At 40.2% G+C, this 25,963-nt stretch overlaps 1 protein-coding gene across 4 annotated transcripts in view; it reads right to left on the reverse strand.

The window, feature by feature from the left end:
* ESR1 (estrogen receptor 1) overlaps positions 1–22,261 on the reverse strand; it is a 384,969-nt gene extending 362,708 nt beyond the window's left edge. For all 4 annotated transcript variants that reach the window (XM_085010425.1, XM_085010346.1, XM_021083050.2 and 1 more), the window contains exon 1: positions 22,139–22,261. The gene's annotated coding sequence lies outside the window, so the exon portion shown is untranslated. The remainder of the gene's footprint in view (positions 1–22,138) is intronic.
* Between the last annotated feature and the right edge of the window lie 3,702 nt (positions 22,262–25,963).

The following is a 25,963-nucleotide window of genomic DNA, read 5'->3' on the forward strand; positions in this document are numbered from 1 at the left end:
ACAGACAAACAGATATGTGGACTAGAGGGAAAAAATCAAAAAACAAATACTAGTTTATTGGAAATTTAATTTATTAGGGAAAAGACAGTTTCATGACTATGTGATGCTTAAACAATTGGCTATCCATCTAAAAGAAAATGGAGTTGGACCTGCTAGTTTTATATAAAAATAAATTTCAGATAGTAAAACATTAAAAAAATAGGAAAGGGAGTTCCCATCATGGCGCAGTGGTTAACGAATCCGACTAGGAACCACGAGGTTGCAGGTTAGATCCCTGCCCTTGTTCAGTGGGTTAATGATCCGGCGTTGCTGTGAGCTGTGGTGTAGGTCGCAGACGTGGCTCGGATCCCAAGTTGCTGTGGCCCTGGCGTAGGCTGGCAGCTACAGCTCCAATTAGACCCCTAGCCTGGGAACCTCCCATATGCCGCAGGAGCAGCCCAAAAAGACCAAAAAAAAAAGGAAAAATGGAAACTAGAATTTAAATCAGAAGAACCTAAGCAAATAGATGGGAAGACCGTTTAAAGTCAGACAAGCAATCCAGATTCTGTAAAGAAAGAGAAATAGATGTGATATCATAAGATGCTTTTAATTTTGTGGAAGGAAATTACAAAGTAAAATCAAAGATCAAATTGATGATGAGGAAAGACATAGAAACTAATAGACCCCAGAAATCTATCATATTCAAAGAGTTTTAAAAATTAATAAGAAAAAAAAGCAATTCTATATAGGGGCCAAGGACACATAGGTAATTACAGATAAAGAAATCCAAAGGAACCATAATAATATGAACAGATGTTCAACCTCATTAGAAGTCAAGAAAATTGAAATTAAATTAATAACTTTCTCATTAGACATGCAAAAATTAGAAAGTGGAGAAATAGAAGTGCTGGTGGAAATGTGAGGGAAATGATATTCTCAAACATTGTTAGTGGGAATGTGATTTATTGTAATATTTTTAGAAAATAATATGGGAACAAAAAAAAAGAAAATAATATGGGAAAACCCATTAAAATTTAAAAATACACATATCCTTTGAACTAGTAATTTTACTTCTGAGAATTAGACCATAAAAATAAAACCACCAATAGCTATGTACATGAGCCTATGAATATTCGTAGCGACAGCATTTTTTTATGTGTGGAAAACTATTCACAACAGAATGTCTATTGATAGCAGAATATGTGAATAAATTTTAGCAAATTCATACCTCAGATAACTATTGAAAAGAATCAGATATCTTTCTCAGAATCTCCAAGACCTATTTCAAAGTGAAAAAATGAAGACAGAGAGTAACACGCACACACACACGCACACACACACACACTCATACATATACCGTGTAAATAGCCTGAGACCACATGTTAAGATAACAAGAAAATACTTTCCTGTACATTGGGGTATATCGCAGGGTGAAAGGACCACACAGAAAGGAATAGAGAACACATCAAGCTGTATTCATTGGTTTCTCTGAGGGGTACAGGAAAAGCAAAAAGAAAGGAAGAAACGAAGAAGAAAGATGAAAAATATTAGCATAATAAAAACTACACATGATTCAGCAACAAAAGAAAATGTAGGAAAGAGGGAGTTCCTGTTGTGGCTCAGTGGTTAAGGAACCCAACTAGCATCCATTAGGATGCAGGTTTGATCCCTGGCCTTGCTCAGTGGGTTGAGGATCCATTGTTGCCATGAGCTGTGGTGTAGGTTGCAGGTGCAGCTCGGATCCAGTTGCCCTGGCTGTGGTGTAGGCTGGAAGCTGTAGCTCCGATTTGACCCCTAGCCTGGGAACCTCCATATGCCATGGGTATGGCCCTAAAAAGACAAAAGACAAGAAAAAAAAGAAAAGAAAAAAGAAAATGTAGGAAATAGAGCTCTATCCATTATCTTCATATGAATAATCAAAAAAGAATAAATTCAAGGACAAGGACCAGAGGCAACATGGCCAAATAAACAAATAATTTGATTTCTACTTGGGATTAAGACAGTTTTTGCTTGGAATCTTTTAAGAGACTTTCTGCAATATAATAATGTTTCAAAAGGAAATAAAAGAAATATGGCTATACCCCCTCAAGAACCTTAAAAGTACCTTTGTCTTTTGACCCTGTAGTCCACTTTTAGGAATTATTTTTAAGGAAATAAACAGAAATATGGACAAAAATTCTTGTTAAAACACCTAGATAATTAAATAAATTCTATAAGATGCAATATAATTTCAAATGCACACCTTTTTGTGTATACATAGATGTATATATTATATATAAATGTTATACATAAATACTATATAATATAATGTTAATGAAAACCCAGGATACAACCTAATTTCAATTTGTAACATATATACTTTGTGTAAATATATATTATGTATTTTGAAAATTGAAAGTTTGTGGTATTTTGGCTTTGTTAATATTATACTGTGGGAATTTTCAAATTTTTATTTAACATACAAATAGCTGCATATAAATATATATACATATACAAATACTCAGCAAAAGGCTGCAAGAAAATACACTAAAATATTGTTAGTGATTATCTACGGTGATTTTCATTATTTACATTTTAACTCTTTTCTCTTTTCATGTTAAAATTAACATTCATGCTACAATATGCAAAACACAAGAACTATTTTTAAATGGAAGCATACGAAAAGTGATGAATTGATTTTAAAATGAAAAATGGCACTTCTAGACAATTCCATGTTCAAAAACATAACCTTCCTTCGATGCTCCCCAACATTGGAAAGCATTGGCTCAGCAACCTAAACCTGTGTCTACATCACATGGACAGAAGTCAAAGCCCAGAGTCCCCTAGATTAACATCCTGCCCCTCCAGTATCATCCGAGCCCGGGATACTACAAATTCTTAAATTTTGAGGATGGATTGTTCAGTGGCCAGGTCTCAGGCTACCCAGAAATCCTGAAAATCAGCAAAGCTGTTTTTTATATCACTTCTCTGAACAACATTCGTCATTTATGTCTTCAGACTCCCCGTTAGAGCAGATATCTCTAGTTTGATCTGAGCTCTCAAAATTGGAAACAACCTCCTCCATTTTCTCTGTTGGTTTTCCTCCTGGGGAGAAAGGATTTCAGCTGAAATGCAAGGCAGAGGCACTGGTGTTAAGAAGACAAACAAGCCTGCAAGGAAAGGAGCTGGTGAGGTCTCATGGCATAGGAAAGACAACCAATAAGCTTTGTTTTTATCCCAAAATAATCTTCCCTGAGAGGATTCAACTGGCCAACAAGAAAAACATCAGCCCTCTAAAACGTGCTTCTCCCTTCCCACCTTCCTTCTCACCCATCCATTGAAAGGACTTTTGCTTCCTGGATGACACAAGGATTCCCATGACCCAGTGGGAATGAAGAAAGATCTAATATGGGTGGATTTCTTTAAAACACACTAGCCGATCTCTGCTGTGGCCAAAGCAATTGGAAGAAACACCTTATACGTGCTTGTGCTGAGTAAAATTCACAGAACTATTCTGATATTTACACGTTGATGGGCAATAACATTATTATTCAAATAAGTACCCGAACAATGGCCACAATAATGGTGTTCATGTCCCCAGCTGATCCTAACTCCTGGTGTCTGGTCTTCTTCAGCATCAGGGAACCCACACTTCCCAATGACTAAGATTTTCACTTGTTAAAAGAATATATTGTTGCTGTATGCATACTGCTTCAGACTGGAGAGAAAATTCAGATACATCTTATTTGCTACTATGTGTCAGGTCAACAACATGGGCAGAAAACGACTATAATTAGCTGGGCAGCATTGTTATATAGACAGGCCAAAATAAATTGAATGAACCAATCTGAATCTTTTAGACTCAACCAACCATAATCAAAGTGTGCATTAGGGCTCCTGTTAGCACATATCCCGACAGGTAAGTTAATAAAAGAAGTCCCTTCTCTTGGCACCTGGCATAAAGGCAGGAATTATAATAAACAATACTAGAGTATATTTACTGGTTTGCAATTTACTTAGAGACAAGATTAAAGCCAAAAAAATAGAGTCAAAGCTAGGAGAAATCACAGTAAATAGGCACCAGTAAGAATGGAAATACATCAAAAAAGTAATTTGACCCAACTGAGGAGTGAAGAGAAGATAATGGCAGCTTACTTATTAGTGGAAATGAACACATATTGTTATATTGTATTCAGTTCTTGATTATTCATGAGTGATTTACCAGTTCTGTGGATTATCCTTCCCTCTGCTAGTCTTCGTACATCTGAGTCATCTCTTACCATCTTTAGTTTACATATGCCCAGCAGACCCCAAAATAAGGTTTACCATTAATCTATTTCAAACTCAATTAGCGAAGCAGACCTGATGTGGTGGCTATGGCTTACTGGTCAAAGGCCCCTTCACCTCTCTAGAGATCAAATCTGATCACACATTTTCTTTCACTAGCAGGGCGAGAAGTCAGCATGTGAACTGAATTTGGCAAATGAGGCTGCTAGTCAACTAACCCAATCCTTGCCTGTTGTCTTTTTGCTAAGTAATTAATTGATCCAGATATAATCAGTCAACTCCATTAAGTGTCATTTATAGGCAGGAAGATCTACTCATAGGATGATGAGAAATAGAAAAGTCATTGCCCAGAGTTTCCGTCGTGGCGCAGTGGTTAACGAATCCGACTAGGAAACATGAGATTGCGGGTTCGGTCCCTGCCCTTGCTCAGTGGGTTAACGATCCGGCGTTGCCGTGAGCTGTGGTGTAGGTTGCAGACGCGGCTCGGATCCCGCGTTGCTGTGGCTCTGGTGTAGGCCAGTGGCAACAGCTCCAATTCGACCCCTAGCCTGGGAACATCCACATGCTGCCGAAGCGGCCCAAGAAATCAAAAAAAAAAAAAAAGAAAGAAAGAAAGAAAAGTCATTGCCCAAAGCCTCCAAAGGCTCACACTCAGAGTTCTTAACTTGAGAACTAAATAGTAAAAAGGAAATCATAAGGGTTTGTTCCAGGCAATGGAGATATAAATATTTCATGGCAGAAATTTGATCTCCTCCTTTCAGTAGATTATAAGCTCCTCAACGGAAGAGACTTTTTTTCATTTTTAAAAGTTTTATTAAAGTATAGGTGATTTACAATGTTGCGATCATTTCTGTTACGCAACAAAGTGATTCAGTTATACATATACACCATATCCATTCTTTTTGCAGATTCTTTTCCCATGTAGGTTATCACAGAAAATTAAGTAGAGTTCCTTGTGCTAAACAGCAGATCCCTAATGATCATCCATCCTATACACAGCAGAGGACATATGCCAATCCCAAATTCCCAATCCATCCTTCCCTGCTGGGAAGAGACTTAAAAAAAAAAAAAAATACTGCTTCCTTATTTCCTTCAGTGTCTAAGCCTTTTGCCTGCAAACATAACATGAAAACTCATATTTATGGTGGCCAAGATCTTGAGTTATTGTTCTATGTTCAAATCTTATTATACCATTTACCAGCTGGATGATACTCAGCCAATTATTTGATTTCTCGAAGCGTTGGTTTATCTCCCTAGAAAGTGGTTATAATGAAACCCACTCCAGGAGATGTTGTAATGACAAAGTAAGTTATTTTCTGTACAGTGCGAAGCACCATGGCTGGCAGAAAATGTAATCAATACATGGGGAAGTAGTATTCATGTCATTATATTAAGCACTTGACTGACTGATTCCAGGGATAAGCAAAGTAAATCATAAAAGAAACAAGACTTTAAAGAATGGATTATTTAAACTGGAGAGTTGGATCTTTAAAAAAAGAGGAAAGAAACAATCGTGGTGGAAAAACCCAACCATGTGAACACAACACTAATCTACCAATATTTTATGTATTTGATTCTTTAGTCCTTAGAGTTTTTCTACCTAAGACAAACAATTACTACTCGTAGAGCCAAATACCTTTCGGGTGGGAAAAACACGACTGTTCTGTGCTGCTTACAAATGGAAAGGCAGTAAACATGGGAAGGAGATGATTTTGATGTTATTGCCCCAGTGACACAAGATAAATGCACAACAAGCCCCAGGTTCAATGGCATCTGGAATCCCAGTGGTTGGGTCCAGACCCTCTTGCAAAGTACCAGCAATGGCACAACCTCAGGCCTTTGCAAGATAGTAAGCTTCTGATCCAGGACCTCAAAGTGGGAAGAGAAATTTAAGAGCACTCGGAGACCGACAGGTGAAAAAAACAAAACACAAAAATTGAGGAAAGGAGTAGCATGCTGACATGGCGTGGGACCCAAACTCCCAGTGGTTTGCGGTGGCTCTACATTCTTCAGCACCAGCTGGGTAAAGAACTCGTTTTTTGGTTAAAAAACCTTTTCCTTTCTTCCTCTTTCCTCACTGTCTATCTCTCTGTCCTCCAAACTAGCTGTCTGCACCACACTGGCAAATAGCTACAGGCACTGTCTCCTTGGAAGTAAGAAGCCCCGCAGTTTACCCTGTTCTTGGTTCTATGATTCATATGAGAGTTCCTTCCCAGCTGCTCAGACTCTTAATACAAGAGTTAAAATGATAGCTGTTTAAAATTCCTAAGCCAGAGGAGGTTTCGCAGGGCTTCTAAACAGCCGGTAGCCAGCCATGCCCCTGCAGGTGCCCTGGGTCCAGGAACAATGATGCACCTCCACCCTGGGAAGACTGGCCCGACCAGTCCCACTGCACTTTTGAGGACAGTGGGCAAGCCAGGAATCGTGACATTTTAACACTTTGGTTAGTCACTAAGTAAAGCCTTCCTCTAGAAAACTTCATTTCCTATACAGCAGGGTAGACAAGGTCCAATGGAAATTTTTCCTCCACTAAATCAAACCAGTTCTATGATGGGGAAGTTACCACACTAAGCAATATATTCCATTTTGATCCTTAGAGAAATCAGGTTTAATCCACTGGCACTTCTAGCTGATTGGCAGGCAGAGCTGGGTTCCGCACCCCAGCCCTCCCTTGTAATCTGGGTAGGTTACATAAAAATGAACCTTCCAGTACTACTCAGTTGGCTCAGACTTCCTGTGCTTTTGAATATTTTGAAGGCAAGCATGGTATTTCCAAACCAGAGGGGCTTTTAATCTTTTATATCTCATTCCTGGTACGGGATTCACAAATGGCTAAATAAATAGCCTCTCAAATTGGCTTCTAGGCAATGGTGACAATTTGTACTTTCATTGTAATGTATGCATGGCTTTTCAAGAGGGTTGCTAACCAGTTTAGAAATGTTCTATGAGAAAATGAGAAATGGACTTGAAAGTCAGTTATTTTCTCTTTTATATTTTAAATAAAAAAACAGTGTGATTACTTGAGGATCATAAGTACAAGTGAAATGGCTATTTGTCCACCTAATAGACTTTTTTTTTCTCCTGAAACTGCCACTTGCCACTTCAAATAATTCAATTCAGTAGAAATGCTTCTCAGTGATTAAGAATGTAAGAATCATGTCCCTGTTTTTAAGTGGGTGACTGAATATACCACATCTATATTCTGAAGATGTTCTCCTATAGGGTTAAACTGAACACACACATGAGACCACAGACATAGAAAACAAACTTATGGTTACCAAACAGGAAAAGGGGAGATATATTAGGACTTTGGGATTAACATACATATACTACCATATATAAGACAGTTAACCAACAAGGACCTACTGTATAGCAGAGGGAAATATACTCAATATTTTGTAATAACCTATAAGGGAAAAGAATCTGAAAAAGAATATCTATATGGCAAATGATATATAATCATTTCACTGTATACCCAAAATTAACACAACATGGTAAATCAACTATACTTCAATAAAAAATTTTAAAACATACATACATACATTTTGCTTCTTATTAGCACCATACAACCTGGCAAAAGATGAAGGAGGTTGTGAAATTCAAATCAGGAAATGTTTTTACTTGCTAGCAGCTATGGTAAAGCTCTGAGATGAAAAAGAATGCAATAAAAGAGGCTTTTTAAAAGAAGTTTGGGTTTTCTATACGTAAAATGGACTATTGAGCTTTGTGGATAAATTTGTTCACATCTGTGATAACATGTAAAGAAACCTTGACCAGGCAGATGTTTAAGTGGGAGTATCTCATAGGCTGCATCCTTGACCTCGACTCAAGAAACACATGAAGTGTTCATCAGTCACTTGGTACATTGTTCAGCCCCTGGCAATACACATTTGATAAAAAAATTAAATGAAAAATCCTTCCCCAAACTAAATGGCCAAATTAGGTCTTAGGTATTCATGTAAGAAGTCAGAAGAGAGGAAAAAAAAAAAAAAAAAAAAAAAAAAAAGGAACCTAATGTATTCATACAAAACAAATCTCGGTGGTGGTTCCAAATCCAGATGAATATCTACATCCCTTCTTAACAAGAGCTGTGCTAACATTTGGTACTACAATCCTAGACAACAAGCAGAAGTTTTCATACTTAAGTCTTTCTAGTTTGCTTCTTTATTTTGTTTTTAACAGGGAGGAAAAGGGTCATTTGGGTGGTTTCTAAAGATTTCCTTAACTAAAGCTGGTTTGAGTCTTCACTTAAATGAAACAAGGTGGTTGAAGATAAAAGCAGTCTCACTTATCAATAGGCACTGGTAAATCAATGTTTCATTTGTCTGTTCAAGCTGAATTCCCTAATCATATACTTTTAGAAGGTTAAGTAAGGCATAAGCTATTTACTGTTGATGCCATTTGCGAGTATTTACACGTGAATGTATAGGTCACCATCCACTGTAGCAACTCAGGTCCATAGGATAACTTCCATCTCTGTAGGTCGATTTGCCATTCGAGCAAAAAGTCCTGGCCCACAGTATCTCCAAACTTGTATTCAGCGGCAGCATTGTACCTGGTGTGGCTGTGAGGTAGGGGTTTACCACAGAGATTCAGATGTTGCTAGATGATGGGAAAAGCAGTCACCACACAGAGCAAGTAAAGGATTTTGCAATGCCACTTAATACACACCTATACTTACAAAACAACTTTCTTAGTCTTTACTTGCATGCAACATTCTTCATGAATTTTTACTTTAAGATATTCCTAGCAACTCCCTTGGAGTAATTCAAGATTATTCCATGGGCAATTTTCACTGTGAATTTCAAACATCAGCCTGAGCTACTGATAAAAAGGCCCTGGGTTATTTTTTTGTTTTTAAGATGCTATATATAATGGCTTCAAATGTACAAGACATGACAGAGTGAAAAAAAATACTTGTTTAACTTCTAAACTTTGTTTTTCTATGGGGAATAATAGTCTGGCTGTGCTTTTTTTCTTAATTCCAAGCAGCAGGGAAGAACCTAATTTATGAACTTTTTCTCAATAAAAAAATAACAAATGGAAAGTTTAACGTTGAATTAAGAAGTCTTCAGGATTAGCAGGTATGCAATGACAGATTTATAGGGGCCAAGGACTGATAACTATATTTTAGGTCTAGGAAACATCTGCTCAGAGTAAGCAGTTTATGGTTTCTATATCAAATAGAAGGGGGAAAAAAAACACATTGATATGAGACTGTGGCAGTTTCATTTTTTAATTTCTTTTTTAACCAAAGGTAGTGCAAATCCTATTCCAATGGTCTTATTCACTTCCTTGCTGTGCCCTAGTCAAATCAAGGGGATACAGAAATTGCCTCAGAAGAAATGATGAAGGTAAGAGAGAATCAGTGTTTTCAATGGAAAATTCATAAGCACTTGCTATGGGGGGAAAATGTTCATTAAATATAACATTCAACTAATCTATAAATTTTTCTCCATGTAAGACTGTAGATTATACGGATTTCCTCAATTATCTTGATGTACTAATCTAAAATAGTGAAATGCAATCCTTGGAAATACTCAGAATTAAACATGTCGCAGGTAATAACACAGATACAGAGAAATGTTACACAAATACACAACAACCTTGGCAATGAACTTGTCTCTTTTTTTAACTCCAGTCTTTTAGACACATTTTAAATAATTACATGAAGCCAGGAATTGGCTGTTATCCAGTGAATCTGGACTATGGACACTGACCAAACTGTTTGACATTTTACCCCCATCCCTTCTATTTTCAGTCCACATTTTCCCTCCACAGTGACTTTCTGGTTATGTATTATCTAGTTTTGGCTGTCTCTACTGCCCACTTCAGATAATTGCTCAACTCTCCACTTGGCTTCTTTCTGGGTAGGCTTGACCTAAGAGAATGGATGAAGAAAGAGCCAGGATTTTCCTTTGATCTCTTAGAGCTCAGGATTCCATTATATAATCTACTATAAATCCTGGCAGTAGAGATTGACATCGACTTCCAAACTTGCCATACTATGACACTCCTCATTCATTCATTATAAATTCTGACATTTCTTAATTAACATGAACTCAATACTTCAGTTCGTCAGTGATAAGACATTTTTTTTTTCAGTTGCCTTCTTGATATGTTTAAGGGTTGCCTTGATTAATTTTTCTCTTCTGCAAGCTAAGCCTTAAATGCCAAATGTTCTAACTGGCTATCTGCCTCTAAGGTTTAAGCTCACAGATGTTTCCTTGTGGCCACAGCAAATACCACTCCTCTGAGAATAAGTTTGATAAACAAAATTGGCAATAAATTTAGAACTAAAGAGCTGGATAAGAAATTTAAGTACAGCCCTTGTTCTCTACACTTTCGTAAACTTACAAACTTGTCAAGTGTACTCAATTCTCAAATATCAGTGGTAGGGGATTCTAGAAATCCCATCAACAAATTGAAGCTTTCAACAATCCGGAAACTTCCTTCAATCTAACAGTAGAAATCCCTTTCCCTACCGAACACACACTACCATGGCTGCTAACAAGTAGAAAATTGGCCCACTTAAATTTCGTTTCCATTCCAAGGGCTAAGGGAGGAGTCAAATGGATAGACTCCAGATGGTGAGAAGAAAGTGAAGCAAGGGCCCTGCATAGTCTGAACATGAATAATTTCTGAACTTTTCTGAGTGGTTAATACTCAACTATATAAATATTGCTTATGCAACACGAATGCCATAGGAGGAAGGAGACAGTCATGTTCTGTTTTTCCTTTCCTAGAAATCAACAGTCTTCGATGAATCCTTTCCTTCACAAACTCAATGTGAAGTACCTCTTTGCTTGATTTGTGAAGCCTAAATAATCTGGAGGAATAGACCAACAAATCAACGTGAGCAGTGTTCTTCATGCTGAATATTATGATGTCACCCTGTCCCTGTACTTTTCTGCTTAAAATACAATATGCCCGGGCATTGTCCACCACGGATCATTTTCAGGAGTGTGGTAATAATCACTTGAGATTTACTGCAACTGAAATTAAATTATTTAGAGCGCTAAGCCTTTCCCCCCAGCCAAACCCCAGCCCCCACTAAGTCTTGGCCTATTCTTTTTTTTTCTTTTTTTTTTTTTTTTCTGTCTTTTCTAGGGCTGCTCCCATGGCATATGGAGTTCCCAGGCTAGGGGTCTAATCGGAGCCATAGCCACAGGCCCATGCCAGAGCCACAGCAACTCGGGATCCGAGCAGCCTCTGCAACCTACACCACAGCTCATGGCAACACCAGATCCTTAACCCACTGAGCAAGGCCAGGGATCGAACCTGCAACCTCATGGTTCCTAGTCAGATTTGTTAAACTGCACCACGATGGGAACTCCATGTTCTTTTTTTTTTTTTTTTCAACTGGGATCCTTGCCTTTTATTTTCCCTTAGAAGAGAAAAAAAGAGGAAAAGAAAAAGCACAATCTGACCCCTTTCCTTTATCCTCAAATCACTGAATTCAGTGCCCCCATCCCATAAGCATAAAGCACTTCAGGCAGCTGCAAAAGAAATCAGAGTCTGCTGTTTCTGTCTAGAGTCTTAAATCAATGGAATGATGGCATGTCTTTTATTTCTGGCATAGATGCCCATGGGTTTGATTGTGCTTATATGTGTATCTCAATTCAGTGTTCCAAGTGGAGGCTGCTGAAAGCAAGAACTATAGAATCATAAAATGGTCTGGCCACAGGGACCACAAAGCTCCCCTAGTCCAATTTCTCCATTCAATTTAGGAAGGAAATGGGGCCACAAAATCAGATTTGTTCAAATAAAGCTGGAGGCAAAAACACTATGAAGCTATAGTCATCAGAACAGTATGGTACTAGCATAAAGACAGACATATGGACCAATAGAATAGACTAGAGAGCCCTAGATAAATCTACATAAATATATTTGGCTGATCCTCAACAAGGGTTCCAAGAACCAACAATGAGAAAAGGGTCATCTTTCCAACAAATAGTGTTAAGAAAACTAGATATCCACATGGAAAAGAATGATATTGGATGCTATCCTATAAAGTACACAAAAATCAACTCAAAGTGGAATAAAGACTTATATATAATACCTGAAACTGTAAAACTTCTACAAGAAAACATAGGGAGCAAAGCTTCATGACATTGGTCTTGCCAGTGATTTCATGGATATGACACCAAAAGCACAGGTTAAAAAAAAAACAACAATGATACAAACAAGTGGAACTACATCGAACTAAAAAGCATCTGAACAGGAAATAATCACAGAGTGAAAAGACAACCAACAAAATGGAAGAAAATATTTGCAAACTACATATCTGATAAAGGATTAATCTACAAAATAATGGAAGGAACACAGACAGCTCAATAACAGAAAGACAAGTAACCCAATTTTTTAAAGGGTTAAGGACTTGAATAGACATTTCTCTAAAGAAGACATACAAACGGCCAAAGGACACATGAAAAAAAAATGTTCATCATCACTAATCGTCAGAGAAATTCAAATCAAAACTACAATGAGATAGGACTCACACCTGTCAGGATGGCTATTATCAAAGACACAAAAGGCAACAAGTACTGGTGAGAAGACGGAGAACCTGGAACCCTTGCATGCAGGGTAGGGATGTAGAATGATGAAGCCACTATGGAAAACAGAATGGAGGGCCTTAAAAAATTAAAAACAGAACTACCAAATGATTCAGCAATCCCACTTCTGGGTACACATCCAAAAGAAGGAAATCAGGATCTGAAAGAGATATTCGCACCCAAGTTCACTGCAGCACTATTCAAATTAGTTTGTTTGATATGAAATGTCCATCAAGAGATAAGTGAATAGAGAAAATGTTGTATATACATACACTGGAATACTATTCAGCCTTAAAAAAGAGTAAATTCTGGAGTTCCCATTGTGGTTCAGCAGAAACGAATCTGACTAGCATCCACGAGGACACAGGTTCAATCCCTGGCCTCACTCAGTGGGTTAAGGATCTGGCGTTGCCATGAGCAGTGGTGTAGGTCACAGATGCGGCTCAGATCTGGCGTGGCTGTGGCTGTGGCTGGCAGCTGCAGCTCTGATTCAACCCCTAGCCTGAGAACCTCCATATGCCATGGGTGTGGCCCTAAAAAAAAAGGCAAGAAAATTTAAAAGAAGAGTAAATTCTGCAATATGTGACAAGATAGTTGGACCTGGAGAACATTATGCTAAGTGAAATAAACCAGTTACAGAAACACAAGTACTGAATGATTCCACTTATATCAGGCATCTAAAATATTCAAATTCAGGAGTTCACTTTGTGGTTCCGAAAAAGTGAATCCAACCAGTATCCATGAGGATGCAGGTTTGATCCTTGGTCCTGCTCAGTGGGGTAAGGATCCAGCATTGGCACGAGCTGTGGCGTAGTTCCCAGATGTGGCTCAGATCCTGCAGTGCTATGGTGTAGGCCAGCAGCTGCAGCTTGGATTCAACCTCTAGCCTGGGAACCTCCATATGCTCCAGGTGCAGCCCTAAAAAGCAAAAAAAAAAAAAAAAAAGAAAATTTAAAAAATAAAAATAAAATAGTCAATAACACCAAAGACTGGCATGGTGGTTACCAAGGGCTGGAGGAAGGAGGAAATGAGAGTTAAGTAACTTCTAGAGATCTACTATACAAACACTGTATCTATAGTCAGCAATGAAGTTTTATACACAAAATTTGTTAAGAGAAAAATTAACACAACATTGTAAATCAACAATACTTCAATTTAAAAATTGGTTTTTAATTTAAGAGACTAGCTCTCATGTTGTATTATTCCCACAGTAACATTTTTTAAAAGACTTGTTTAGTATCCAATATAAAGCCCCTATTTAATATCTATAAACAAATTATAACAACCTTAATGCAATCTAATAACAATATATTCTCTTCTAAATCTATATTTTGTACAAATAAAATAATTCTACTGGAAAAATATTCCAAGTTAATAGCATTTTACACATATATAGGTAACATGATACATAGCTTTTCAAAGTTCTATCAGTTAATGTTCACTGTATCACTAGTAGAATATTTAATGGGTATTTGGTATTCATTCTGCCTATTTTACAGTTGGGAAAAGAGAGCACTAAGCCTGCAAGCACTTTACTAAGGTCACAAACTCAGTGCATCAGTGGCAGAATAATAGGTTTTAACTCCCAACCTACTTGTTTCTCCACTTGTCATTTTTGGAAGCCCCCAAAAATTCCCTTTTTTTTTTTTTTTGGTCTTTTTTAGGGCTGCACCCAAGGCATATGGAGGTTCTCAGGCTAGGTGTCTAATCAGAACTGCTGCCACCGGCCACAGCCAGAGTCACAGTAACACCAAATCCAAGCCGCGTCTGCAACCTACACCACAGCTCACGGCAACACCAGATCCTTAACCCACTGAGCAAGGCCAGGGATCGAACTCATAAGTTCATGGTTCCTAGTCAGATTCATTTCCACTGCACCACGATGGAAACTCCAAAAAAATATTCTTTATAATCATAAACAATCATGCTTTCAAAAAGCAAGTCTTAAAAGGTTTTTAAAATTGTTTTACACCTCTGTTAAACTATTCCAATCACCTCCATATTCATGTGCCCACTCTTCATCCGAAAACGTCCATCAACACAGTATTTTTCTAAGGGTAAGTTTTCAGTTCATTCCAACCCTACTCTGATCTTTAATGCCTACACCATCAGTCCAATAATATGACCTTGACCTCTCCATTCCTAAATTATCTCACACCACCCCCTGCCCCCTTCTCACTCGTGTTCCTGCCATGCCTTTGCTTATACCCCTCCCTTGCCTTAAATCTTGCTGTGTAAACACTACCCATCCTATAAGGTCATGGGCAAATGTACAAGAAAATCCCTAACCATCCCCTCCCCCTGCAGACCCCCCAATCCCCCACTCCCCCTCCCCCCGAAATATTTTCTCCTCTTTGTGTTTCCACACCACAGCGCTGACCTCTCTCAAAGCCCTCATCCCTTTCTTCTTCACTGTATTATGTTATGTGACACTGTATCATAGTGTGATACTATATCATAGTATCATTATTTTGTAACAATCCTATGTTACAATATTTTCTCCTCTTTGTGTTTCCACACCACAGCGCTGACCTCTCTCAAAGCCCTCATCCCTTTCTTCTTCACTGTATTATGTTATGTGACACTGTATCATAGTATGATACTATATCATAGTATCATTATTTTGTAACAATCCTATGTCCTAACTTGTGCCTTACCAGCTGTAACTGATAGTGAAGGTCTCAGGATCAAGGAAGGGGTCAGGCTCTTTTTAACACAATCAAGCCCCAAACACCCAGTACATCCCAGCACCTCCCATCACACCAGAGCAAAGCCCAAACACTATCCTTGCACTTAAGACACTTTCCGTCTGGTTCGGTTCAGAGACTCTAGACAGACCTTAATAAACCACAGCAGAGCCTTTGTAAATATTACTCACTCCTTAAAATCCGGAAAAAACCTTAACAGTGTGTGTCAAGTTGAACTACATTGGATTCTGAGAAATCCTAGTCTCTAAATATTCTTTAGTAAAACTCGACGCAAGTAGGATTTCCAAAATCCCATATCGAAAAAAAGAAAGGAATTTCTTTCTGTATTTGTCACATCATTTTAAAGTGAAATATATTAAAATGGATTATTATATGGGATGTCTGTTACTTTACAAGATTCTAAGGAAATGAATCTTGACAAACGACTGGCTGTCATAAATAAAAAGGAGAGTGCAAAAGACAGATGTTTTCTGTGAGACAAACTCAATTTCTGGTGGATTTCTTGGTGTCTTTTTTACTATTATTATTAGAGTATAGTCGATTTACCATGCTGTGTCGCTTTCTGCTGTACAGCATGGTGACCCAGTCATAAGTGTATATGTTCTTTTTTCATACAATCTTCCATCATGTTCTAAATTCTGAAGGCAAATTCCCCACCGAGACCATTTCTATGAACAGCAGAGAGGGGAGGGGGGGTGGTCTCAGAAATGCAGATTATCCATTTGCAAAAGGCCTTTTCAGCTTCTGAACCAACCTAGGGGAAAGGTGTGTTTAAAGAGCTTAGCTGTCACAATAGCCAAGACAGGAAAGAGCCTAAATGTCCATGACCAATGAATGGATTAAGAAGATGGACACACACACAACAGAAAAAAATAATAATAATAATGTCATTTGCAGCAACATGGATGGAACTAGAGACTCACACTAAGTGAGGTAAGTCAGAAAGAGAAAGGCAAATACCACGTGACAGCACTTCTCTTTGGAATCTAATATACGGCACAAATGAACCTATCGACAGAAAAAAACAAAACAAAACTTGTGACATGAAGAACAGACTTGTGGTCACCAAGAGGGAGAGGGAGTGAGTCAGATGGCCTGGGAGTTTGGGGTTAGGAGATGCAAACTACCGCATTTGGAATGGATAAGCAATGAGATTCTGCTGGATAGCACAGGGAACTCTTGTGATGGAACATGATGGAGGATAATGGGAGAAAAAGAATGTATGTATATGCATGACCGGGTCATTTTGCTGTACAGCAGAAACTGACACAACATTGTAAATCAACTATAATTTTAAAACATTTTTTAAAGACAAAATAAGATAGGAGTTCCCGTCGTGGTGCAGTGGAAACGAATCCGACTAGGAACCATGAGGTTGCGAGTTCTGTCCCTGGCCTCGCTCAGTGGGTTAAGGATCCCGCATTGCTGTGAGCTGTGGTGTAGGTCGCAGACGCAGCTCAGATCTGGCATTGCTGTGGCTCTGGCATAGGCTGGTAGCAACAGCTCCAATTCGACCCCTAGCCTGGGAACCTCCATATGCCATTGGTGCGGGCCTAAAATGACAAAAGACAAAAAAAAAAAAAAAGAAAGAAAAAAGAAGATTAAAAAGAGAGAGAGAGCTTAGCTGTGGCCATTTGATAAGAGCCCAGCCTGATGGCATCAGAGGGAAAAAGAGAACTGCTCAAACCCCAGTTCAGATCTACCATCCCTGCAGAGGGCAGGGACCCAGAACAGAACCCTGACCACTTAGACTCAGCAAGTCCTAAGCTTTTGCATTTCCCTAGGACTGTTGTCCTGTTGGGGCCTGTCCCCTCCCCCTCATGACAGCCAGCTCCCGCAAGGGCCTGGGTGTTGTCTTCAAGGTGCCAAGAAAGGGGCTGGAAGACTGCCCCGTTTGTATTCACTCTTCGCAGGAAACCTCAGAGAGGTTGAGGGTTGGTGGCGGCTATAAATAGAAGAGTAAAGCCAGATGAGGCTCCAGAAGGCCGGGTAGGAAAATGAAGCTCCAGGTGCGCAGCTGAACCCATCTGTGCGGTGTTTTTTTGTTTGTTTGTTTGTTTAAACAACAGAACTGCTACCGCAGCTCTGCGCCACTCATCTTCTCAAAGTCAGAGAGCATCCGAGGCTGCAGGACGCCCCAGGGAGAGGATTACGCAGGGAGGGAACAGGTTGGCTCTGGGCCTATCTGGCCCCAGCCCGCCGAGCCCCACCCGTTCTGCCTGCCTTCTTTATGAGCTTGGCCATGTGCCACCCACACCTCCACCACTGCATACACTCTCAGGCCTTCAGAACATAAATCAGCCCGACTCTCTTGTACCCAGTTCATAGCACTACGCCAGGGCCACTCTCATTCCTGTGATGATAAGATTTGACACACAGCTAAGTGATTACTGATACATGCCATATGGAAACTTGTATTTCATAGGAGTTCCCTGGTGGCACAGTGGGTTAAGGATCCGGCATGGTCACTGCTGTAGCTCTTGTCACTGATGTGGCAGGAGTTTGATTTCTGCCCTGGGAACTTCTGCATGCCTCGGGAGTGGACCAAAAACCCCCACAAACTTGTATTTCATAAAACTGAACTTTTGGCACAGCTCTTTTACTTACATTATTAAATTTAATCCTCCTGAATAGCCCTAAAACTTACGTACGTCGGATATTATTATCCGCCTTTTACAGACGAAGATACTGAGCTTACCACTGCTGCAACGCTGCTGCTTCTGTAATGAGCATAACGTGGGTTAAGGACCTGACATTGTCTCTGTGAAGATCAGGTTCAATCCCTGGCCTCGCTCAGTGGGTTAAGGACACGGTGTTGCTGCAAGCTGTGGGGTAGGTCCCAGATGCTACTCAGATCCAGTGTTGCCATGTCTGTCTGTGGCAGCCGCAGCTCCAATTTAACCTCTAGCCTGGGAACTTCCATAGGCCACAGATGTGGTCATGAAAGAAAAAAAAGGAGGAGTTCCCATCGTGGCACTTGTGGTTAAATGAACCCGATTAGGAACCATGAGGTTGCGGGTTCGATCCCTGGCCTTGCTCAGTGGGTTAAGGATCCGGCGCTGCCGTGAGCTGTGGTATAAGGTCTCCGACACGGCTCAGATCCTGTGGATCTGGAATAGGCCAGATCTGGTGTAGGCCGGCAGCTACAGTTCTGATTAGACCCCTAGCCGGGAACCTCCATATGCCTCGGGTGCAGCCCTAAAAAAGATACACACACACAGACACACATACACACACAAAACAAGAAAAAAAAGGAAACTTGGTATAAATGCTCCACATTCATTTTGCTGTCAAAAGAAGCATGTTGCTTGGTGGTTGGGCAAAGCCTGAGTCTATACATGCGCAGAGTTTACCCTGACTTCTCATTCAACATGATGCCAAAAACCTGGGATGGTCTCTCCCTCACCGGCCCCATAACAAATATTTAATGCCCATGAGGTGGTGGAAACAGAAATTATATTAGCAACTCATGTTTAGGGAGTGCTTATTTTGTGCAATACTTTCTATAGGCATGACCGCATTTAATCCTTCCAGCAGCTCCAAGTGGTAAACAATAGCATGCTTTTTTTTCAAATGAAGTTTTGCAAAGTCAGGTAGTGTGTCCAATGTTAGCTTTATAAATGACAGTTCTAAGACTTGAAGATAAGCTTCTCTGTAACTAAAGCCCATGATCCCAAATATTAATTTTTTTTCAGGTCACGTTCCCTGTTACGGTCTGATGGATGTAAAATCCTAGTGGCTATGATGCTGACCATGAGGTCTGGTCATTTATTCCACCAACACTTCTTCTCAGGCACTGTACTAGGCTTGGAATAAAAACAACTTCATCAGAGAGCGTCTAACACATGAAGCTCCCAAGTGGTTTACTGCGGGGTTCAAGCTCATTTGTTCCACAAAATTATATCCAGTGGCCACTCTTACTATCCCTACTTCACACAGGAGGAATTTGAGGGCAAAAGTTAAATGGCCCAACCAGAAGGTAATAAGAGCTATGGCTTGGACTCAGCTGTCTCCTGTGGATTTGAATGGAACTACTGAATATCTGAACCTTCCCAGAGAGTTACTGCAAGGAGAGATCTGAGAAGCAGCAGAAGCTTCCCAGCAAGCTATTTCTAAGGGTGCATGGACAATAATGCTAACCTCTTCATCCGATGCTTTCAGCGTGTGAAAAAGAAAAAAAAAAATTACACTCCTTAGAAAGAAACAGGAGTTCCCGTTGTGGCACAGCAGAAATGAACCCAACTAGGAACCATGAGGTTTCGGGTTTGATCCCTTGCCTCACTCAGCGGGTTAAGGATCCAGCATTGCCGTGAACTGTGGTGTAGGTCACAGACGAGGCTCAGATCCTGCGTTACTGTGGCTGTGGTGCAGGCAGCAGCTGTAGCTCGGATTTGACCACTAGCCTGGGAACCTCCATATGCTGCAAGAGCGGCCCTAAGAAGAAAAAAGAAAAAAGAAAAAGAAAGAAAGAAAGAAAAGAATAGTAAAGGAAAAAAACATAAACTCACTGATGTGCAAGGTTTTGTTGGGGTCCAGTGGGAGTGATCCAGAGAAAGTCCACCGAGATGCTGTCCAGGAGGCAAGCTCACCTGTTAAGTACCTGCCTCTCAAAAGAGCCCATTATGACACCCTGGGCAGGGAGCTTCCCAGGGGGATTAAGGACAGAGACGGTTGGGCAGGACCATTTCTCAACCACTACAGGTGAAATACATGCCATGAATATTTTATAAATAATGCGGACAGTCTACTCAGAGCTGGGTCACTCTCATTCTTGCTTATTAATCTTTGTAGACAATGCCCAACCATGAACCAGAGCTCTTCTCTATTTCTGGCAAACTGAAGCCTAACCATCAGGCCCTCAGCCCCGGCAGTTTTTCTGACCGACTGGACTAAATGAATATGGACAAATACTCAGAGAGGCCACAGAAAATCATGTAAAAATGCTTAGCACACATGCAGTGCAAATATTTATATTGTCCAGAAATTTAGGGTAGGTACTGGGGGGAAGGCAGAGGGGAGCTAGCTACAAATCCTAAATGGGATGAAAGATAGGGTTCCCTGAAATGAAAGATAGTTTTTTACTTCATTCTTGCAGCAAGTTTGAGACATGTGAGGTTTATCCCTTTCCTTGACTGTCAGTGCCATCAAAAAAAAAAAAAATCTCCAAGGGTCTAAAAATAATATCCTGCTGGGAAATATGACCCTTATGTTCATATTCAAAATTTTGCCTTTTTCCTACCTGTTGTCTCTGTCGTTTCATTATTTTTATTCCTAATTTCCTTGAAATCTAACACCCTCTATAATAGTCCATTAAATCTCTGGAATATTACAGGTATGTGTGTTAAAGCCTAACGGGCGGTCTTCATAAGATATTAACAAAGTTGGAGCAAACATTTGCTTTGGAGAAATAAGAAGGAATTGCACAGGGTAGAAATGGGCTCTGAAGCCAGATCTCAGAAGTTCCCATCTAATTTCGTTTCTTTTGTCTCTCTGTGCATGAGAAGATAAAATTCAAAAACATCTCTGCCATATTATAAGTTCACTCTCAACCTTAAGATAAACCGTATGCATTATATATGTGTGATCTACATCGCATTGGAAACTGGATGAGTTTCCCAGGAACCTGGTGCATGAGGTTGCTCTGCAAGCCTACCAGATCTGGCCCAGAAAGCCAAGAGCAATCTGGCACCTTTGAGCAGGAATCAGTGCCATGATCCCAAGTCCTGATAAAGCCCAATTCGTACATTAAAATTAAAAAAAAAAAAAATCACGTTGGCTTCTACAGGCATGTCTGCAAAAGCAAAAACCGGTCACCGTCTTGACAAAACACAAAACTTAGAACTTAACGCGCATTTCCTGAAACGTGGGGCATTCCTCTAACCAAAGTGAAAGTATCATGCCCTGTCTTTTGTGACGGCCACATCACGATTTGAGGAGCACTCTGCTTGTGGAGCGGAGGCATACGTGTCACACCATCCTGCCCTAAGAAGGGACCAGGCGTTGTTTTCTCAGAAGGGCAAACTGAGGCAGCCGGACCCGAAAGAACGTGGCTGAAATCCCAGGATGCTTTAAAGAAGGATGGCTGACTCGTGCATTGCTAGATGGCGTCGCTTTTCAGCAAACTTGACTGCCTTGGGGAAACAAATAATGGCTTATTCAGATTGCTTCGTTCAAACTCACATAAGTTACGGCGCCAAAGATTAAGAAAACAGGTAGCGTGTTCATGCTAGCCCGTGATCAGTCCAATTAATAACTTCTGAAATTCCACCACATTTCGATAATCCAGAACCTCCTAGCTCGTAGCTGGATCAAATAAATATGCGTTATCTGGGGCAGGCAGACAGCCTGTCAGTGCTGTACTAAGAAAAGGGTAGTCGGGTTGCCCTCTGACTCAGCTGAATATTATTCCAAAAGTGAATTTTTCACTGTACCAAGTTTAGCATTTTAACGTCGTAGGAATACTTGCCAGCAACGTTGCAATATATCCTTGGAGTATTAAGAGAAAAAAAAATTGAACATCTTTTAACAGGAGAGGGAAGCTCTAAAGTTACCACAGGCTTGTAAATCGTAGCAACGTTATAACAAGAAGAAAAAATATACATATTGAGAAGAAGAAAGAGGAGTACCTACTTGGAGAGAAGAATGTCACTGAAAGCCTGTCTTCTTAGGCTATAGAATGGGCAAGGGAGAGGAACAGTCACCTTTCGAGCCCGTTAAGGAGCTTCTGAGCATGGAGCCTTTATTTTCAGTTTTGGTGAAAACCGTTCTGAGGCAGTAGACAGGAGGCTGTTATGACCATGAAATTAGGAAATGCAGCAACTCAAAAATAAAGAACTAGCACCACCATTTGACTAGGAGTGGAAAATCCCCCGCACAAAATAGAGGAGGGGGTGGCCTGATTCTAACTTTCTCAGCGCTTGAGTCAAGAAAGACGGTTCACGAGGGTGTAAGTCCTCTGTTCGTCCACCTGAAAATTTCTTATGTCATGCAGCTGATCTTCATTGCTCATAAAGCTTGGAGTCTAGGCAGGCAGATCGAGTTGGAAAAAATAATAAGAATAAAGCATTCATTCGGCACATAAATTTTGCTAATTCAATATTAGTTACAGCTCAGAGCAGGAGTGAGGACGTGTGTTCCGGGAGCATTTTCCTAACTTTCTCGTTTGGCCGGTCCTCAGTAACGCTGCATTTCGTGTCACTGATTAATTGGGTTCTTGACTTCAGTAACCTGCAGAGGTTGGATTTCCTGACTCCGAAGCCATTCCTCTGTCGTCTGATCTTCCCATGAACCATCTGGCATTTCCTCCAGCCATTTCTGGGTGTTTTGTTTTGTTGTGTTTGCCTGTGTAAGCATATACTGTAAAGGATTTTTTTTTTTTTTAACATGTTACATTTTTCTACTCCAGCCTGCAGAAAGTCTGGTTTTCTGCCAGTGAGGATGGCGGATGTGAGGGTGAAGAGGAGAAGGCTCTCTTGCTCCTGGCCTTCCAGAACTTCCACGTGCAGGGTGACCTCTGAAGGGCAAGCGATGCATCTCAAAATCGGCTTGGGAAAGAAAGAAAACACGATTCTCACACGCAGTGCTTTCAAACATTTTGAAAGAAAGGATCTTACTTGTCTTCAGTCTTCTCTCCACTTGTGAATTAGCCCGTAAAATAATTTCAATATGCAGATTTGTCTGAGATCCATTTCCACATCGAGTGGGACATATTTTCGCTAGTATGTAAAGTATTTCATTTTGACTTAAGAGATACAGAGTTGAAACAAGATTCACTTGCAAAAAGAACAGCCATGTATACTAATGGATTGTGGCAGTTATATTAGCTTTTTAATTATTTTGACTGTGATTTGTGGCAAAAGGTAACTTATTTACTAAAATGTTTTGAACACTTTAAATGTTCTGAAAGCAAATTTCTTTTCTAAATTAAAGAAATATTTCAGTTAGTTGATTTGCCAGAATGGGTCAAGTGTGCTTTTCAAATAGCATTTAGCCACCTGCTAAAATCAGTTGTGCATACCAACACAGAGAAGAAAATTATTTAGAGCAACAGTTCTTAAAATAGGACATCCGGTGAGTTCTGAACTGAAGGCTGCAGATTATTTTCTATTTATTAGAAAATATAAATATAATAGAAAATTCAGGTAAAATAAAAAATAGATCAATTATCCCTAAAAGATTATTATTGACATTCATTTGTTTCCAATAAGTGCTTTCTAAAGTGGGAGAGAATAGAAATAATAGAAAATGCCAATTTAATCTCATCAGTATAATTCAAAGAGAAGTATCACATCCTTATGCCTATTCCCCTCATATGCATCATTCAAGCGAAAATTAAAGCCTGCTATTTCATCAAAATCAAGTTGTGCATTAAAGCTTTATTTTTTAAAAAATCAACATACACAGTCTCTTACAGTGTCATATGTTTATTAAGAAACACGGAACAAGGAAATCCTAGCATCTTTCCAGGTTCGAACCTTCTTCTTTTTCTTTTTCTCTAGTACTTTCTCTTCTTCCAGAAGTGACCACTAACAGCCCAGTCTCCACAAGCAGAGTAAAGCAGAAAATTGATGCAATCTGTCTGGGTCATTCGAGCAAAACCCTGCTGTGATCTAGGTGATTCAGGTTAAAATAAAACTCAGGGTTTTGATTCGGAGTGTTTTCGTCTGATGCTCAAGATGATAGCAGAATTTGGGACTCGATTGCATAATTAATTGCCCAAATTCTTCTCTTGTCCTTATTCACAAAGGGCACTGCTCTGAACTCTCTCCGATTTCATCATACTATCAAGGCAGCTCTGTGCTTTGTCTTCCTCATGAAGAGCCATCAAAATGGGAACTCTGCTGGCCTTGCTCAGTCAGTACCTGAGCACTCCCTCCCTCATCTTTATAAGGGAGATTGCCCCGCCCTGGGCTCCTGTTGCCTAGACAGCCAAGCAGCATCCGTCGGATCCTCAGCTCCCACCTCGGATCAGAGCTAACTGGACCAGGGATAGACATCTGACCGATAAGCAGTGACCAAGGACACGGCTTGATGTGAAAGGATGAACTTGACCAATCCCATTCAAGCTCTGGGGAGTATGAATTTTGGAAATTTAGACTGAGCTGGCAAGACACACAGGCAGGAAGGCTGCCTAGGGGTAGACTGGAGGCCATAGCAAGCAAGGCCCTTAGCAAAGGAAGTTACGCAAGAACAGAGAAACCCATCAAGCCAACATGATTATTACCAGGTGTCCAAAGGAGCCTCTGTTCCTTGCCATCAAAAACTAAAACTACAACACACCCCAGGTCACAGGTGCTAGTTTGGGTGGCAGAAGGCACGATATCCAGCAGTTGTGTTTTCAATGTACAGGTCCAGGGTATTTGAAAACAGAGCCTTAATAGGACTAGGAGCTGATGACTCTTCTGTCATTTACTCAAATTGAAACTCTCTAGCTGAAGTTTATAGGGATAAAGATCATCTCTTTCTCAAAAAAGAAAGAAATAAAGAAAGAAGAGGGAGAGAAAAAAAGGATGATTTTCCTTCAGAGAACAAGGGGGCTACGCAGAAACAACTGTTGCAACAAATTCAATTAAACCTTACACTTCATCGATGGAAAGGCCTTTACAACCTACCTCTATAAATCACATGGCTCTTCCTTCTGAAGACTATAATGATTTAAAGTGGAAAAGCTATTCGCTCGGCTGAGAAAAGAAAACCTCTCTCTGACCCTTCTCACTCCCACGAGACCCTGCCCTCCATCCCTCTCCCCAAACCCTGGTCCCTGACCACTGCCCAACTCCATGCAGCTCAGTTGCCAGATACACACACACACACACACACACACACACACACACACACACTCCTCTTTGGTGGAAAGCAAGGACTTGGAGAAGGCTGGCCCTTCCAGGAGTTGATTTTCATGGCCTGCTAGGAGAACTTCAAAGAGGCAAAGGGAACGCCACAGATATCATCCAAGACCGAGGAGCCTGTGCCAAAGAACAACAGTTTCTAAATACAGGATAGATTTGTCACTAGGTTTGTCAACTGTACTGAAAGAACAGGCTGCTATAAGATACAGAAGGAAAATCTCTTTGAGACATTGAGAACAAGGGAAGCCTTGATTCCTAAACCAGATCACAACCCAGAGGGAAAGCTCTCCCCACTGCAGGATCTGGCCACCTGAGTAAACCCTGCCTTCACGGGCACCTCTGACTGGCAGCAGCCTTGGCCAATGCTGGTGGCTTCAGCAGGCCTGCCGTGATTCTCAATACTTGTGGCAAGTTTGGCAGCATCTGCTTGTTCACCTGGGGACTTAGGAAGCATTTGAAAGGACTTCAGCTTGTAAAAACAAGTCGATGGAGAAAGAATAAGAACCATGTTATTTTGCTATTGTTGTTTTCATCCTAATTTTTTTTTTCTTGGTCTGGCTTATTCTAGGGACCTATGGATCACAAGAAGTTCAGACTCTATCTGCAA

This window comes from Sus scrofa, chromosome 1 (genome assembly GCF_054392235.1).
Source record: "Sus scrofa isolate SSC_HxYL_T2T_F1_AM1 chromosome 1, Sscrofa_HxYL_maternal_Yorkshire_Landrace_v2.0, whole genome shotgun sequence".
Lineage (NCBI taxonomy): Eukaryota > Metazoa > Chordata > Mammalia > Artiodactyla > Suidae > Sus > Sus scrofa.